This window comes from Scleropages formosus, chromosome 1 (assembly GCF_900964775.1).
Source record: "Scleropages formosus chromosome 1, fSclFor1.1, whole genome shotgun sequence".
NCBI lineage: Eukaryota > Metazoa > Chordata > Actinopteri > Osteoglossiformes > Osteoglossidae > Scleropages > Scleropages formosus.
This window is the reverse complement of record NC_041806.1, coordinates 27,706,530-27,726,510: the sequence shown is the minus strand read 5'-3', so window position 1 is coordinate 27,726,510 and position 19,981 is coordinate 27,706,530. Positions and strand designations below refer to the sequence as shown.

The 19,981-nt window shown below is 42.5% G+C and overlaps 1 protein-coding gene across 1 annotated transcript in view; it reads right to left on the bottom strand.

Moving 5' to 3' along the window:
* dgkg (diacylglycerol kinase, gamma) overlaps positions 1 to 18,601 on the bottom strand; it is a 75,966-nt gene extending 57,365 nt beyond the window's left edge. Inside the window, exon 1 of the mRNA XM_018739226.2 lies at positions 18,145 to 18,601. The gene's annotated coding sequence lies outside the window, so the exon portion shown is untranslated. The remainder of the gene's footprint in view (positions 1 to 18,144) is intronic.
* Positions 18,602 to 19,981: the final 1,380 nt, after the last annotated feature.

Genomic DNA, 19,981 nt, shown 5'->3' with positions numbered 1-19,981 from the left:
CGCGCACGTGTTTAGTGAATTGGGACTGCTTTTTTGATTGGGACGCTTTTTGCCTTTACTAATCGTAGGACCTGATCTTTAGAAAACACACTTTCACATGTTCTTCAGCTGTGGAGAGATGGAATTCTACATAGTGCTGTCTGATCATTTCATTATTGGCAATTCTTCACCATTTCCATTAGTTTATTAGGCAACATTTTTATCAAAAGAGGTGCTGGAACATTCCTTTCATTTCCGCAACACGCCATTTGGTTGCTGTCTGGGTGAGCACCTTGCCCAAAGGTACCCTTCTGAGAACTGAAAAATCGACTGTTTACCATGGTATGAATCAGGAAATGTTACACACAGTTCAGCTGTGCTCACAATTTATAAATGTTACTCAACAGAAAAATATGATTTCTGTTTTAATTGAAAATGTTTTCCTCCAAAAATCTCAAATACTAAAGTGTATAAAATATAAAATCACATTAACTATTAAAACTGGTTGCCTTTCAAAGTGACAAAGGACAGTAAAGGTATTGGTTAAAAAACACTCCATATTCATAACCTGCTGTCACTTCTGGAAAAACGTTTAAAAAAAAAAAAAAAAAAACAGTGTCCTGGTGTCCTGAATGAGTGGAGAGAGGTGCGAATAAACATGTTATATTTCCTTCTTTTTTTAACATTTCTACGTCATTGGAGTGAAAAAGGGCAATGGGTCCCAGTGTAACATCAGCTCTCCTTGTGTGGAGACGGAGCCGGTTATGTATCTCAGACGGCAGAACTTGAGCGTGACCCAGTTTCATCTCACACATCTGCGGTGAGTCATGGATGTCTGCTCTGCTTTTCAGCACACTTCTTCAAGGCTAATATTTCCTCGGGAATAAAACACCCTTTTTCCAGATTTGTCAGCTCCTCTTTTACTTCTTTTTTTAAACACATACAGAGTATAGTATTTTTTGAAACGCATCCCTTTTGTACGGGACAGACTTATTCACTGAATCCTGAATTTATACCTGTCATTCATCCAGGTCCCTGTGAACTGGAGAGAATTGTATCAAGAATTTTCTCTGACATTTGGCATATTTTAATATACAGAGCTGCACGAAACTATGTGGCCCCTATAGGGATGACCATTATTGTTGAATAAAATCAAAATCTTAAAACAAACATACAATTAATAAATGATTATGATTTATACACCTGATTCCATTTTCCTAACCAGTTCAGCTTAGGCTTCACTTATTTTTTCTTCCCTGTATCAACTAAACACATGATTTCCTCTAAAGAAACATATGGAATTGACCATTACACACCTATTATGTCACATGACAAACACTGATTCTCATTAAATAACGATTTTGTGGTAAAACTGGGGGATGCAAGGGCTTCACATAATTTAAAACGGCAGTATGCAAGAATCACAAAATTTTTGCAAGTTCCTTTTCCTAAAAAAAAATTCCTTGTGAAGAATGAGAATAGATAAATGAAATAAGAGTAATTCTTGCATATGTTAAAAATTAATGTAGCCAAGCAAGGCACTCTTGTTAGGAATTATTATGTACAATGCCATGCGATTACAATTTTTAAGATATTAATCAAATCTACAGATCCATGTATCATCATATCAAAGCCTTGGGTGTTTACACGCTAGTAAATCTATTCAGTCTGCAGTGGCTTGAATCCTGTGAAAAGCTGAGCCCCTCTCACTCGAACCTTATGAATTTACTGACCTTTCATTGAAAGACATTGATCTATCAGTAGGGATCTACCCTGTCACAGTTATTATTAGCTATTCATGCCGCTCACTTTTCTCCACAGCCACTTATGATATCAAGCTCGTAAATTCAGCTTTTTTTACAATGATTTATACATTTACAGAGCAGGGTAATTTTTACTATAGCAGTTCAAGGTAAGTAATTGTTCAAGGGTACAGGCAGAAGGTTTCAAACCCGACTCCTTCAGTTGCAAGGCAATGCTTGTATCCACCAGCTGCTCCTAAAGTTCACCACTGAACCTCACTGGACAGCCAGTCAATAAAGATTTATTTTTTTCTTGCAATTTCATATATAATCAGACATGCTGACTTCATAAAAGCTACGCGGTGAGAGCCTGGCACTGCTTTTGTCACAAATTATGTGTCCTCAGATACCAGGATTACTGTTGGCCCTACAGAGCCCAACCAGGGGGTTTGGGTGTTTGGATAAAGACACCTGTGTAAAACATGACACGTCCTTGTGTCAACATTGCTCTCTTCTTTCCCCGATGGTTCTCGGCTTTCTTGCCAGCCTCCTCGGTGAAATTTATTTCTGTATATTTATTTCAGCTGTTCAGCCATCATCTTCGGTTACTGCGATTCCAAAAAACTGCAGAGGATGTGTGCAGCGCACAGTAGCGACAGAGATCGTCTGCGTGACTGGTAGGTTGGGGGTGGGGAAGCACCTCCGAAAATGGATGCATGCAAGGGCCAACGGGACGGGGTCTCCCTTCTACGCAAAACGGGATTCTGTTTCCCTCGCACGGTTGCCCGGCAACCTGATGTCACGAGCGCCCATGAGGGAACATGGGGGTGGGGCGAGCAGTGTGTGTCTGTGCCTGTGTGTGTGTGTGTGTGTCTTTATCAGAGCAGGCAAACAGAACATTTAACCACCTATGACACCCACAGGATGACCGTGGTCACGAAACCTTCCTGTTCAGTTCGCAGAAGGCAGCCGTTATGGCCGTGCCAGACAGACAGAAGTGACAGAACACAATCGGTTTCCTCCAAAGAGTATATCAATAATAAAATGACAAGGAAACCAAGAGCGGGTCCAGGTGCCGGCGATGGGGATGTTCGTTTCGCACGGAGGACATTAGCACGGTGCTGAAGGTGCTGTGTGCCAATCATTGCGTTTATTCGAGGATCAGGCACCAACATACATTGTGAACCCTTACCGAAGAGGAAATCCTCATCCAGTAAATTAACCCCCTCCCCCCCCGTTGTTTTTACCTGTACCACACAAGAAAATATACTCATAAATTAAATAGTGTTTGCGGTGAGATGAGCACAACCAGTCGGCACGTTCTCACCCCCTCGGCTACTGTTCGGGATGTCTGTATGGAATTAGAATGTGAACCGACACTCTAACATCAAACACCGTAACCAGAATCACGTTTTATTATTTTCTATAAATTCTGAAGGGGGTCATTCCAATCTGAGGGTAAAGATGTTTGTCAGCGTTATGTCTACTGTTTCCTTTGGGAAAAAGATACAGTAAAAATAATGCACTGAATGGTCATCTGAACCCTTGGTTATGAATATCATTTTTTCAGTCACAATGACCATGATTTGTTGCATACTTTTAAAGATTGAGATATGACATATCCAGGACACTGGCAGCAGCCTGCAGGAGAGAACCTCCCCGCCGAGAAGCTTCGTCCGCTTCAATGTTCATGTCGTGGGCGGCTGCAATTAATTGTAATTAAGCTATGTCCTCTACCGGCTCATTAATAAAGTGTGCTCATCTCTTAGGGAGAAGCACACACACACACACACACACACACACACACACACACACACACACACACATTGTGTGGTCAAGGCAAGACGAGGCCAGAAAGGACCGCAGATCCAGTCCCGTAGATTCATATCTCCCGAACATCACACTTACGCACAACGAGTAACATATTTACTGTCTGCGCCAAAGCGTTTCTTCATCCTGCTCATCGTCTCCCAAGGTGCTTCAAAGATGGAACCTTGTTGCACTGCTTTCTTCGCACCTTCTAACACGAAGTGCTCACAGGTGCTGCGATCATCCTTTAGATCGACTTTCGCGCTAGAGGCAGCCTAGACGTTGGGTGTCATCCTCCTCGAACCCTGCGGTGGACATGTGGACTGGCCCGAGGAGACAGGTGCTAATGACAACACAAGAAGCGGTCACACCTTCAAAAATAGCCCTGATCCCTGTGTTATTGCACCTGAGATGCACATGGAAGTCGGGGGTGGCCCTTCAGCAAACCTCCTGGTGTCTCAGCACATCTTAATGCTGCCCTGGCACCTTCAGTGAGTGGGAGCAGCAGCGATTAATGTGCACATGAGAGCAAAAGGAGCTTTTCTTCACTGTGTTTCTGTGACGCAAATACAGACCGTCATATCGATTTTAATTTAAAAAATACGTTTATTGATACTTATATCCAAAAACCATCGAGTTTAAGGTTATCTATATAACTGTATTTTGCATTTACATTTATTCATTTAGCAGATGCTTTCCTCCAAAGCGGTGAACATCACAGAGAAAATACAATCTGTACATTACATTAGGAGAAAGGGAGACACAGTTGGAGACGTGTGATTCTTAAGTAAACTTAGTTTGTTTCCTCGCACAAGTAGGTGCATAAAACTCAAAATAGACGATTCCTGATCACCTTCCTACAATTTTTTTTACTAAGAAAATATATATATAATTGTTATGTTTATTATTTTGTCTTTTTTAGATCACATGGTTGACATTGGCACAGAAAAGAAAAAAAAAAGCAATGTTGTACTCATGTAGCCATCAAGTATATTTATATGTGTAAATATAAATACATACGTATACATGTAGAATGTTTAAATAAAATTGTTACTAATTAATTGATTCTAATTTATTTTCAAGCCAATAAACCATACACTATTCTGAAGTGCTTTGTGTGACGCAATATACAAAACAACGGTGGATATGTTGGAAGTTAACATTCCTATGCTAAAAAGTTGAATAAATTAATAATCCTCATCTACGCTGAATTTCATAGACTGTTTAAATCTCATATAAAAGACATCTTTATAGGGTGTCCATTTTAAATTGACAAATACAAGTAATAATAAAAGGAAGAGGAAAAAGAACAACGACAACAACAAAAGTAGCAATAATAATAATAATAATAATAATAATAATAATAATAATAAACATGATGTTAATTTTTGCCAATTAATTATGCCACTAGTACATCCACAGGCTCCGCAATCCTCTCTCGGTGTCAAGACGGATACCTGCATTATCGACAGGAAATGATGCCCGAAGCAGCACACAGCCGTGCCATAATTAGCGCAGTCTCTGGGGAGTGTGGAGAGAGAGCCCAGCAAGTCCCAGGAAGCTGCAGCCAGCAGCAGGAGCAGCGCAGGGCCATCACCTGGTTAGACAGCTCATAGTTAATGCTGGTGTTTAGAGCACGGTGAGGGTGTCTGGGTTTTAGGAGGTCTGTGGGGGCGAGGCCCTTCGGCTCATTAAGGTTACCATTAAGGTTACCATTCGGCTGCACTCATACGCTTGGGGTGGCGGCCAGATCACCTGATGATGTGTCGGTGTGTGTGTGTGTGTGCACTTCCACTAAGGCCAGCTTCCCTTAACATACGCAAGCCGTTTCCGAAAAGAGCAGCAAGAACATTAAACCTTAAGTATTGCCACGATTCACCTGCACATTCTGGCCTGTCTGATAAGCCCTATGACTCACTGTGATTTCAGAAGACAGACAGTATGGTAAAATGGACACTGCGCAACATGTTTTCAGCATCTCGCTGAATACTGAGCACTCAGCACTGAGCAAATTCATTTTGATCGCCCAGTAGAAGATCTCAATACATCGCTGTTTTTGTCCAATGAACCCACACCGTAAAAGAAGCATTCTGCTTTCCGCGGTGTTTTCTGCTCACTTCTCTGTTTTATCATCATTTTGATGCCTATTCAATGCTTTTGTCCCGTGTCTAGCAGTTATTCCCACCGCAGAGCCTCGCTCTCTTCTTCACACGGACTGGGTCCTCTGCTGTAAATGAATTTCTGCCCTTTAAGATTTAATCTCTTTCCTCGAATGAATGACGCTTCTACCTTAGACGCTGAAACGTGGTCAATGAACCGAGCTCCCTCTCTCCCTCAGAACTGTTGAATCCCTTTCAACACTTGGGAAGGCTCTCAGAAAGCATGTCTGCCGCTTCCCTCCTGCTCTCCGTAAACTTGCATCACGCCATCTGTCACAATTACCTTTGCATTTGCTCTCTGTTCAATTATGCAGCTTTCATGTATTGCAAATCGACAAAAACGGAGGCATTAGGCAAACTGGCTGTGCTTTGACTATTGCACATCTAAAGCTTTTCATCTGCTGAGAAATGTGCTTTTGTTCAATATGAGTATTATGTCGCTATGGAGAGAAGCACCTGTTAAATGGACAGTGAAGGTTAATGTACCTCTTACTGCCGGCTGCGTCCTGTAGTCTTCAGTTACACTAGAATGCTGGACGTAAGAGTGTCACATGTGTTTTCGATTTAGGATAAGAATACTGCATTTTCACAGTACTTACACCTTGGATTTTAGATACCATGGAAGTGAACCACTAACATCACCGGCTACTAGGGACAGGGTGGCATGGTGGCACAGCGAGCAGTGCTGCTGTCTCACAGCGCCTGGGTGGTGCGAGAGAACGTGGATTCAATCCCTGCTCAGTCTGTGTGGAGTTCGCGTGTTCTGCCCCTGTCTGTGTGGGTTTCCTCCAGGTGCTCTGGTTTCTTCCCACAGTCCAGAGACATGCTGTTCAGGTTCCCCATAGCGTGTGAGTGTGTTCCACTGATGCATGGATGAGTAACCCCTTGTAAGTAGTGTATCTAGCAGTGTTGTCACCTTGGTGAATAAGGTGTGTGGGCTCATAACGCTACATAGTATCCATTGTTAGTTGCTTTGGACAAAAGTGTCTGCTAAGTGAATAAATGCAGTGATGTGTCATGGCGAAGGGAATGTGTATTTGAAACAAAGTTTTTAATTGTACCTTTCTGAAGTAAAGATCATTCACCTCCTGGACTGGAAGCTCACCTCCCAGGAGATCTATGAAACTGGACGACTTGCTCACTTTACCCGCTCCATCATTAAGAGCCCGGGAGTCACGATCAGCTCAAGCCTGTGTTTCTCAAAACATATCACAAGTACAACCTGGTCTTGCATCAGGATCCGCAGGATGTGCCCTAATCTCACAACAAGCTCCACGGAACCTCTGCTCCAGGTCACGGTGATACCCCACCTGGACGACTGCAGCTGTCTCCTGTCTGGCCTTCCAGCCTCTGCTATCAACCACACCAGTTGATACACAATGCCACTGCATGAGTTATGTTTGATCTGCCAACCGTTTTGTTGTATCCCCCCCTTAATCTCTCTTCATTGGCTTCCTTTAGCTGCCCACATCAGAATCAAGACTGATTACAGCTAACAAAACCATCAACGGATCTGCTCCCCAATATCTATAAGACTTGATCACTCGCTACGCCCGAAATAGACTGTTCCACTCCTCCATCTCTGCTTACCTGGTGGTCCCACACACAAGGGGTCCAAAATCAAGAGCACAGAGGTTCTCAGCTGTGACTCCAACGTGGTGGAATGACCTCCCTCTATCACTCAGAACTGCTTAATCCTTCCCAATTTTCTCTCAAAATCTTTTATCTGCCCCTTAAATTCATATTCAATAACATTTGTCAAGAATGATAAAATGTCATTAGCTATCAATTAATTAAGAATTTCTTAGCCATTTTATATGCTTTTAACTCCTGTAATGTTATTGATAGTGTTATATGTTTTTAATAATTTTGTACTCTACCAATTCTATACACAGTTGCCCATGTAATACATGCTAGTGGTGGGGGGACACGGTGGCACAGTGGGTTGGACTGGGTCCTGCTCTCTGGTGGGTCTGGGGTTCGAGTCCCGCTTGGAGTGCTTAGTGACAGACTGGTGTCCCATCCTGGGTGTGTCCCCTCCCCCTCCAGCCTTCTGCCCTTAGTTGCTGGGTAGGCTCTGGTTCCCCATGACCCTGTATGGGACAAGCAGTTCAGAAAATGTTTGTGTGTGTGCTAGTGTGAATGGTGACAAACTGAGTGTACTTTGAGAGTCTGTGTCTGCATCTACATCCCTCTTGTTGTTGAAATGGACTGTCGTTTTTGTTGAGTTGTACGTCACTTCGGAGAAAGCTATTGCCAAGTGAATAAATGTAAATGTAAATGCAAATGTAAATCTACAATTAAGTAAGTGCAGTTAAATAAAAAAAAAAATCAAATGCAATGTCACTCTGCATTTTGTAATGATGTACTGCTTTTCATGCTTATGTACCATGATTAAAAAAGGAAAAAAAAAAACATTAAAAAATCTACACTATTAACTAAAAATGGTCTGACTTAAATGGACAATGCTCTTGACTTAAATAAGACTGTTCCCTTTGAAGACTTATACCAGTTCATTATTAAACTATGTTTTTGTAACATTTTCAGTTTGATACCCTAGTTGTATACATTCTTTAACAGTTTATGGCTGTAAACCAGGCTGTGGTGGTGCAGTGGGTTGGACCAGGTCCTGCTCTCTGGTGGGTCTGGGGTTTGAGTCCTGCTTGGGGTGCCTTGCAACAGACTGGTGTCCTGTCCTGTGTATGTCCTCTTCCCCTCCAGCCCTACACCCTGTGTTGCCAGGCTAGGCTCCGGCTCCCCGCGACCCTGAATGGGACAGCCGGTTCAGACTATGTGTGTGGGCTGTAAACCAACGGCACCATGACCATTCCAAATCAATCCCAGATCAATCTGACTGACAATACAACTGTGTTCACAGTCTCTAAAATATTACTCTGTTTTACAGCAAATACCAGTTCCTCCTATTATGTTTAATGGAGTTATGCATTTTCAAAAATGTTAACATTTCCTAATGTATATAGTTATTTTTATCTGCAAAATATTCACCATTCTGTTTACCAAAATTCTGTTTATTTCAGACTGGAAATTAGGTGCTTTTCTGCATGCCATATTTAGTTGCCAGAAGGATAAACTCAGACAAAATATACAGAGGAGTGTGAGATTGCTTTCATTCTAGCTTCCTTAAAGTTTACAAGTTGTCTCATGTCAATAAGAGCAGGTGATCAAAAAGAACAGGGGAAACATAACAGACATTTATAGTATAAATCAGCTAGCAGTTGGCATCCAGTAAGTTTTTGGAGTGTATTTTTTTGTCATTTTAATTTTTTTTAATGTTATTGTAGCTCAAAGTTAATAAAAATGGTGAAATTTAAAGCCTTTTAAAAGTATTACTTAGTTAATAGTATTTAACACTTAAGTATTAAGTATTACAAACAAAGTGCTTTTTTAAATTATAGCTATATCCGAGATTTTCACATAACCTAATACGTGCATAAATCAGGGCATATCTGTTTTGTTACAAGTTTTTGTTCATTGTTCAGAGGATAAGGAAAACTGAAACTGGTATATAGGTGACAAACGTCAGACATTCATATGAGATTAAGCAATCAAGAACATTTTTATTTTATGGACATTTTTACTTTCACTAATTTTAATTGAAATTACACACACACACACACACACACACACACACACACATTTTCTGAACCGCTTGTCCCATACTGGGTCGCGGGGAGCCGGAGCCCAACCCAGCAACACAGGGCGGAAGGCTGGAGGGGACGCCAGTCCGTCACAAGGCACCCCAAGCAGGACTCGAACCCCAGACCCACTAGAGAGCAGGACCCGGTCAAACTCACTGCGCCAAAGGACCCCCCTAATTGAAATTAAATTTATTTAATTTAACATTCATTTAATTTAATTCATTTAATAAAATTTAATTTTTAAATTTATCATATTTTTTTAAAATTAGCATTTCAAAAAGCGTTTTAATTATGAAGTTAATTTTAAAAAGGCAAACAGAAGTGTTACACTGCAGGGTAGTGCTGTTAGAACCGTAAATGAATGGATACAAATATATGTGTTTTCTAATATGCAGTATATAGTGTTTATAGCTTTATTTGTCTATTTATATATTTTTTTCCAGACTTAACCTTATCAAAGAGTATTACGTATCATTCAGATTTTATTGATTGCGACTCAGTTGTAAAAATGACTTTAAATTTACAAACAAATAAATTTACAGACTTTCAGTTCCAGCGGTGTTCTGAAATGGAGAACACATTGTATTCAATTTCAAAAAGCGGAAGAAAGATTCCTGCTGCTCATGCGTTCCACTGTCTTGGGCTCTTGTTCATGAGAGATGAGGAAGGGGATCTGGAGACTGAATGGCAGACCGGTGCAGTGTCAGCAATTTTATCTTCGTTGTACCAATCGGCGACGGTGAAGCAGGCGTTTTCCGATAAAGGTTTACGTCACAGTCTAAATCTTGTTCCTAGCCTACGCTCATAAGCTTGGGGTACTGGCCAAAAGAAAAAGATCAGGGATACAAGTGATCGGAATGAAGATTCTCTGCAGGATTACTGGGCTCACTCTCCATAGAGGAGATACAGGAGCATGTCAGAGTAGAGCGGCTGATCATCCAGAGAGGAATCAGTCGAGATGGGTCAGTCAGGTGGTGTGAATTCCACCTGCTTGACTCCTGCTGAAGTTATACCGGGCAGGTCCAATTGGGATGTGACCTCAGGGCAGACACGGAACGCACTGGAGAGATCATCTCTCCCGACTGGGTTGGGAACGCCTGAAGATCCCGCAGGAGAAGCTGGAGACTGTTGCCGAGGGAGGGAAGGTTTACGGCTGACTGCTCAGCCTGGCACCACCGCAATCCTCTGTAGGACAAGCGAAAGAAAACTGACTGACAGGCTGAGGAAAGGAAGTATAAGCTTCAAAGTTTAGCGTTTTTAGCTATTAATCTGGGTGGTATGGCGGCACAGCGAGTAGCGCTGCTGTCTCACAGTGCCTGGGTGGTGCGAGAGGATGTGGGTTTGATCCCGACTCAGCCTGTGCGGACTTTACATGTTCTCCCTGCATAGGTTTCCTCCCACAGTCCAAAGACATGCTGTCCAGGTTCCCCCATAGCGTGTGAGTGACACAGAGTGAGAGTGTGTTCCACTGATGTATGGATGAGTGACCCAGTGTAAGTAGTGTATCTAACAGTGTAAATCACCTTGGTAAATAAGGTGTTATCACTACATAGAGTTCACTGGAAGTTGCTTCGGAGAAAAGTGTCTGCTAAACAAATGTAATGTAACCCCATTAAAAAAATAACCCATACAGACCTAATTTCCCAAATTTTATAAAAAATCTAAGACATAAATTTATAGAACATACATGGACAGTTACTAGCGGTGCAGAAGAGACTGTTCAGTGTGAGAGACGGCGGGTGTTTTTTGGTATTAATGTGGATTGGCAAAGCTCTGCACATAGTGACAAATGTGTGGAATAAACTGCACCCCCTTCATCCTACCAACTTTGATGGCTTTCTTTCCAAAACGTGTCCCCACCCATCACTTTAACCCTTTGTGGCCCACACCTTATGCGCTGTGGATTCTTGTTTTCAAGCTGTTCTGTAAGTAATGATTTCCTGCACATCCACTCATAGATTTAAATAGCAAGCATAAGTGAATGTAGTTTTCATCAACTCGCACACTATCAGCAGACTTATTCTGTAAAGTCACATGAATAATTAGATAGCAGAAATTTGGGAATAAGTGTGCTCATGCATAAGTGTTAATATGTAATGGAATTAAAATTTCATGTTTACATTTTCTTTTGGGTTAATATTTTAAAGTACAGTGTTGGTCCTGGGAGGACTTGATCCATGTCACCAGTTACTGGTTGGAATGAACCCATCAGACTTCTGCGCAAAACCCACTTAAACTGAGTCCAATCAGAAATACTTGAAATAGTACATGTAGAGTACTACTCATCAGCTGTACTTGTACTTGATCATTCGCTACATGCCAACCAGACTGCTACTCTCTTCCACATCTGCCCACTTGGTGATCCCACGCGTGAAAGTTAAAGCATGGAGATTCTCGGTTCTGGCTCCATTGCGGTGGAACAACCTCCCCCTCTCACTCAGAACTGCTGAATCTTTGTCCACATTTAAAAAGAATCTTAAAACTCACCTCTTCTACATTCACTTCACCCATGATCTCTTAACTTTGTGTAAGGTGTAAATGTTCATGCGCCATAACTTTAAGATCATCCCCGGATAAACCTTAACGCAGCTACTCCTGCAATGCAACGTAAATGTTTATATGAATCTTTAAAAAAAAAAAAAGTACTAGCAAGGTGATCAAGAATTTTGAGAAAGTTTTATGCGGCTACTCTTATGATGAACGTTGGTTCATATGGTGAAAGAAACAAACTAACTACTTAAGAATCACACGTCTGCATCTAAATCTCTCTTTCTCCTAATGTCATGAGCACATTGCATTTTCTATGAGATGTACATCGCTTTTGAGAAAAGTGTCTGATAAATGAATACACACACCTTCTGAACCACTTGTCCCATATGGGGTTGCAGGGAACCGGAGCCTAACCCAGCAGCTCAGGGCATGGGGCTGGAGGGGGCACACCCAGGACAGGATGCCAGTCCATCGCAAGGCACCCCAAGCGGGACTTGAACCCCAGACCCACCAAAGAGCAGGACCCAGTCCGACCCACTGTGCCACCGCACCCCCCAAATTGAATACATGTAAATGTAAATGTAGTGTATCTGTGGCATTCGGAATACAATGCTGTCAAGGTAGCGGGAAAAAAATGAACATACAGGAGAGCCAGGTTTGAGTGCAGCGATGCAGATAGCAGACTGCAGTGCAACGTTGCCCAACGCATTTATCTCCTCTTATTGACAGAATACCAGGAGCTCTTCGGTGAGACAGCACTGCCAAATTAGGATACAGATTGCCACTGCGATAGCTGCAGGGGGATGTCCTGCAGTGATAGTGACGTCATTGGCCTGGAGAGAGCAAAGACAGAGAGGCTGCCGGGCTGACCGACCACAGAGAAAAGCTTTAATGGGGAGGCAACAGGCATAAAAATGTCCCTCTACTACTCAGAGAAAGTATGAGCCACCGCCACCCACGCAATAGACTGTGTGTGATTGTCTGTGCACGTTACAGCTTCACAGCCCTGGCCCTGGCCCCGAAAAAGCACTTTTTTTTTTACATTTGTTATGTATCCGATTATCCTACAATAAGTTCAGCGTAAATCCTCTGCTCACATTCTAAGCATGCCTCTCGATTATTTTTCTTATTCTTTATATAGCCGACGTCTATGTGCACAGAAAATTCAAATGCCAGGTTTGAATAGTGACGCGTCCTCTGTAAATTAACGCCGGTGCTCTTCATCCACCTTCCCAAGTGTGCGGGACAAATACGATGTGCCCAAGCGGCCCTGTGAGCCAGTAGCACAGTCTCGAAGGGTGTGATGCTGCCTGACATGGGAAAGTGCTCATGAAGTCACAGCAATGTTACATAATGCTTCTTCTTGCATCATGAGCACCTGACAGCGACACCAGTAAGCAGCCCTCAGAGCTTGAGAAAGAGGACAGAACTATTTCCTGCACTAAGGTGCAGAACATATTTCTTTCTGACACTGAAACTTTTCCATCTAAATCCTGTGATGGAAAATGTGGGGCGGCACAGTGAGTAATGCTGCTGTCTCACAGAGCCTAGGTGGTGCAAGAGGATGTGGATTCAATCCCCACTCAGTCTGTGTGGAGTTTGCATGTTCTTCCCGTGTCTGTGTGGGTTTCCTCCGGGTGCTCTGGTTTCCTCCCACAGTCCAAGACATGCTGTTCAGGTTCACTCATAGTGTGTGAGTGACAGAGTGTGTGTGTGTGTTCCACTGATGTATGGATGAGTGACCCAGTGTAAGTAGTGTATCTAGCAGTGTAAGTCACCTTGGTGAATAAAGTGTGTGGGCTGATAACACTACATAGAGTTCATTGGAAGTTGCTTTGGAGAAAAGAATCTGCTAAATAAACGAATGATGGTGGAAACCAGCAGGAACAAGAACAGGGAACAGTGGACTTCAAGAGACTGGCGCAGGGCACCGGAGGACCTTTTTTCAAACTTACACTGAGCACTGACAGCTAAAGATGTGTTAAAACTTGCAGCCGTTGGAGTGAGCAGGAGGAATTTTTTGAAATGATGTTTTCACTAAAGAAATACATTAGTCAGCTGAATGCGGTAAAAACATAAAACGTGTCCGGTCAGTAAGCAAGTAGGTCACAAGGCAACTTTAATGTAACTAGATGTGTTCACTTGTGCATTTCTGATTTAAAATTATTATTTTTTTTAAATGTGAGAAGGCCAGTTGGCGTAAGGCTGTGCACTTCGCCACTTCAAAGACCTAAAACTAGAAAGACTACAAGTTTCTCTGGCCGACTTGTGCGACTGCATTTTATTTTATTGCGGACGATTTATTACTTTTGCGCTGGAAAAATTTCACACGTCGATCAAAAAATTTTACGTGCAAAATAACGGAAAGTTTTGTTATTGTGGGAATTACTGACAGGCACATTAAAATTGAGTATAGTATTCAAATACCACCTATGAAAAGTACCACGGTCTCCGTGACAGGTGCACCGCAGTAGCTCAAGCTGTCGCCCACTGCAGTGGTGAGCAGGGAGAGGAAGGAATGAGCTCTGGGGGCTCACACCTCCCTCGCTGGTGTGCACCACCCTCAATCACTGCTCTATCTGAGTAGAGAAAAGTGCTATAACCACACAGGACAGTGGGTTTGAATCCCGCCTCCAACTGAAATGCCACTTAGCTGCTACACTTTAAATTACCCTGCAGTATAAATGGGTAAATCAGTGTAAGTTCCTTCGCACTGTTATTTGCTTTGGAGAGAAGTGTGAGGTAAGTGAACAAATGTAAACCTGTCAAAACAACACCGTATATGTTTTCGTGGAGCAGCGACTTGAGCAAAACACCTTGTAATTCAGCACTGATGCGTGTGACACAACTCTTATGCCCAGTACAAACAGTAGAGACTGGCAAAAGGAGGCACAGCGGTTAAAGCGCTACCGTTTTGCACCCAGCAAAATGAAGATCCATATTTTCACGTATCGCTGTTCGGGTGAATGAACAGAACATAAGGAGAACGTCTTGATAAACATCTGTCAGCAGGATATCAATTTTCCATTGAGAATTTTCATATTCATACGCAACGATTAATATGAACACCCTGAAGTTCTTTATTCTCGAATGTTAGAAATTTGCCCAACTGATAACAGCGTAACAGCGTCTTTCGGTGCTATTTCCCCTTGATCCTTTTCATACAGAACACTGTATTAAGGAGTTTCCCTTCTCTCTGGGTGGACAGATGATAGGAGATCGAACACCGGAGCAGTAAAAGAGCCTGTCACAGCGACATGTGTTTTTGTGACATTTGGCTGGTGAAGGGCCCTTATAGTGGAAGGGGGCGAGGAATTATAGCGCTTGTGCTGACCTGGCCATACTTGTAGTCTGTGCCGTGATGATGCTGTCTGAGACACCAAGAAACACAAGTGACACCGAGGCCCAGACTTGAGAGCGGTGACGGTGACACCCTTTGAGAAAGACCGAAGCTCAGTGTCCCTGTCATCCTCCTGTCCCTTGACATTGTCGGCTGAAATAACAGCACTCAGACCGGCGGAGATCTGTGCCCTTAAGGGGAGGCTAACTTAAAAGTACTGGATGTATTTAGGGAGGGTTAGATGTCATGGTAACGGGGTTTTGTTTTAAATCACGGTGCAGTGCTGAGACATGGCAGTGAGGCCACTGGGGGCCTCGGTCAGCGAGCCCAGCATGACAACTAAAAACAAAAGGCTTTGAATACACCAGGGGGATAGAAAGTGCCAGGGAGGAGTACTGAACTGCTATTTTGCCCTCTGTGTGAATTGAAGAACGAGTATAAAGAACATCAGCATGCAGTGTTATGACTGCTCATCATATTGTAAAGACATCATTTTTAAAGGGACCGAGACGAAGGAAACACATGTCCGTGTCCCACTGGCAGGCCGAAGTGTTGAGGATGCAAAGTGTGGTTTATCATTCCAAGCAGAAGTAAAATTGAGCAATAATCTCGACGCAGCGAGGTGTTGTTTCACACCTACATGCATGCTTGCTCTCGCAGTTAAGGTTTGTGAACAGGAAAAAGGAAAAAAAAAAAGCAAACAAAAGAAAAAGAAACTGATTCTCTACCGCTGCAAAAAAACAGCTCAAGGAGGATGTCTGAAACGAACACTGACTCCATACTAATGTCCAAGTGTTTTTTCCCCCCTCTTGAAAAAATTGTGAAATTATGGTTAATGATTTCATGATCTCATGATCTCACAATCTCACAATGACATGATTTCACGATTGCACGATTTCACGATGAGTTCATGATTCCATGATTTCCAGTAGTTCATGAAAAAAACAAATCACACACAAATAAGTACGACCAAAATCAGAATGCAACAGCGAAGCAGTACTACAATATTTTCACACACACACCCACATGCTGTCTGAAGCCGCTGACCCAAGCAGGGTTGTGGTGAACCAGGAGCCTAACCCGGCATAATGCTGGAAGGGGAAGGGACACACCCAGGATGAGACATCGGTCCGTCACAAGGCACCCCAAGCAGGACTCGAACCCTAGACCCACCAGAGAGCTGGCACAAATGAAACCTGCTGTACCACCACATCACCAGACCACCACACCCCCTGCAATAGTCACACTGATTTTTTTTTCTCTGAATTATGGCCTGTCCAGGGCATACTTTGTCTACTTGTGAGACAGGTCCCAAACCACTGGGACCCTCACTTGGATTAATGAGAGTGATTGAATGAAATCAGAATCTCAAACTCAAATATATCCATTTGTCCTCAAATTTCTTTCCTCTGAAAACAAAGGTCTGAAAGTCTGAATGAAAATCAAGACCTGAAAAGTGAAATGGGAAGTAAATGAAAATTATACCTTCAAATGATACACAATCATTAACTTCAACATCTTCTAACTAGTTTTTTTGAAGAAGTCTTTTTTTTTCCAAATTTCATCTAAGACCAAGCAGAGGGAACTCGTGACAGAAGTTTTATTTAATTGACAGCTTAGAATTAAAGAGCATAGCAGGATAAGAGTGTTCGAAAGGGGACGTGGAAATGTGTGCTAGTGTCTTAAAGGATAAAGAAAACAAAAAAGGAAAGCAGATTTTCACCTATTTTTCTCTGTAACATCTAAGCAGACGAGAGAAATAAATAAATAAGACCTTCAAGTCAGCAGCTGCAGCCACTTTTTGCTTGTTACCAATGACAAACTGTGACCATGTGAAATGACCCTTCAGGCTGCTGGTCATTGATGTTCCCTTTTACTTTCTGAGCATCTAAAGCAGACAAATGGTACAGGTCCAGCAGAAGTAAAGTGTGGAAAAAAAGTCAGTTTTTTAAAAACTTATTTATGGAGAAAATTTCAGTCTATCACCGGCAATGCTTTTTTTTAAAGGCTACATGAGTATTTCACATACAGATCACTTTGACTACAGATTACAGATAAAGAACATTGTCAAAGACAGAACAATCAAGCCACAGTGATCTGATAATGAGAGATAATTAAGTGTTTTGATAATAATTAATGAAATACAATAATCCTCACAACACTGTGCTGTTGAAATCAATAGCATCAATAATCTAGTGCATAGCGATTGATAACTGAATATCCTCATGTATAGAAAACCAGGTGGTGTCTAAATGCTGGAAGTAAGCTGGTCATCTAATTGCTTTTTCAATTTTTCTTTTTATCCCAGTTTTACGTTTTTGGTCTCGAACCAGGCCTCTAGCCTTTGAATATTCAGCTATTAAAACATTAATATTTTGCAGTAACCAGTTTCATAAGTGCACATGAAATATGCATTGATCTTTAGCCTCTTCTGGCAAAATCTGGAAACATATTCAAATAAAAATGTATTTGATATTACGGATATCATAGCGATGACAGGAAGTGGAATCTGATTCACAAGTGTCATGGAATGGCAGAGATCTTACTTAGGGGCACCAGAAGGGCAAAAAGCTTTTTCTACACTGTATGTGAAGGGTGCAGAAAATAAGTGGGAATTATATATGACTCATAAAAAGAAAAAAAAAAAAAAATCAGCAAAAATTTAAACAATATAAAATAACAAGAAATAATAGGACAACAAGAGATGAAAAAAATAATGTATCAAGTGTAACAGTGTTGCCCTGGGCACGAGACAGTAGTCGCTGGATGGAGACACAGGAGAGAGACAGGGGAAGAGCAACAGAGTGGACTTGAGCTGCTCAGACAGAGGTGATCAATGAACCTTGTCCATCTGCAACCGGAGAAAGGAGTGAAAGAGACAGAGACAGGGAGAGAGAGAAGAAGAAGAAGAAGAAGAAGAAGAAGAAGAAGAAGCAGCAAACCAAAGCAGCTGGAGCTCTCCTCACCTTTTTGTGTCTCCTGGTGGCCCCTTGGTCAGGGTGGAACCGGACGCTGGACTCCCCCAGCCCACTGGGGCCACGGACGCGCCTATGTCACACACAAGAGCCTTCACCGCCGAGCTGCATCACACACACTGTAGCAGCGGCCGTAACATCCTTCCCCTCCGGCATGAATTAATGAAAGCCTTTCTGTCCTCCCGCTTGCCCTCTGCCTTCTTCCTTCCTTCCAGTCTCTGCTCCCAATTACTCCTCCTCAAATATTTCTCCGCGCTGCTTTTCGGCTGCTTATGGTGAGCTTAAAATGCCTCTGTACTTTCTTTCTGGTGGTGTTTACAGAGCCGCCCTCCTTCTCCCTCTCTCTCTCTCTGTTTGTCTCTCTCTCTCTCTCTCTCTCTCTCTCTCTCCCCCGTCATCAGCGATGCTCTGTCACGGCAATCCTCTCACCACTGCTGCTCTTGTAAACCACCGGAGCTCCTGCCTCTCTGCTGTTCCTCCACCCGCCCACCCGACGCCCTCCCACCATCTCTCGCTCTCTTTCTTTTGCGCTCGCTCTCTTGCACACACACACACACACACACACACACACAGAGTTTCACACCAGCTACATCCTGTGCCGTTGGAGTTGTACACCCAAGAGACCAACAGCGGCATTGATGGCATTTCAGTACCTTGTTTTGCTATAATTATCCCCCGAGAATGATGAGAATATCCTCTTCCCCCTTTTTTCTCTCTGCATTTTGTTCTTTATCCCCCTAGAACTTGAATATCAATGGTTTTCTGGCTATGAAGCATGATGGTGTGTTGTCTGGAAAATGGGAAGAGCACATATTATGCAAATTTAAAATGCTAGGCATTTTAAAAGGGTAAAAATTGAAAATTGTTCCTTTAAATCATCTGAATGCGGACAGAGATTCAGCATAAACTCCTGACAGTTACGTACATGGAAATATCTCATTTTAATTCAGCTCAATATTGATATCTGTGTATGTAACTGATTTTTTTCTTTATCCATATATATATATATATATATATATATATATATATATTTTTTTAAATATGTAAAAATTAAACAGTGATATCAGGACAATTTGGCTTATTTTTGAGTTTACTGCAGTTCCAGTTATAAATGGAATTACACACACACATTGTCAGAACCGCTTGTCCCATACGGGGTCACAGGGAACCAGAGCCTAACCCGGGAACACAGAGCGTAAGGCCAGAGGGGGAGGGGACACACCCAGGACAGGACGCCAGTCCGTCGCAAGGCACCCCAAGCGGGATTTGAACCCCAGACCCACTGGAAAGCAGGACCCGGTCCAACCCACTGCACCACCGCGCCCCTAAATGGAATTATTTGAGAACAATCTAATTGAACGCCAACATACGCTTCAGTCCCATTTTTCTCAAGGTCAGCAGTCTACTGATCTGGTCATGAACCTTGGATTCATTTCAGTGGCTATAAACTTAATAGGGGAAGACAGCACGCCCACCAATGCAGAAGTTGGAAAGGTTATCTACAAGGCCTTATCTGGGGCTCGCCTGCCTTAACTGAGCAATTCTTTTTCTTATTTTTGTTCATAGCATTTCAAAGTGAAAAACGCATGCAGTTGCACAAGACACACTGACACTGTGTGGTAATCATTGACCTACATTTACATGCTATTACTTATCAGACACTTTTCTCCAAAGCAACTTCCAATGAACTCTATGTAGTGTTATCAGCCCACACTCCTTATTGACCAAGGTGATTTACACTGCAAGATACACTGCTTACACTGGGTCACTCATCCATACATCAGTGGAACACACTGTCTGTCACTCACTCACACACTATGGATGAACC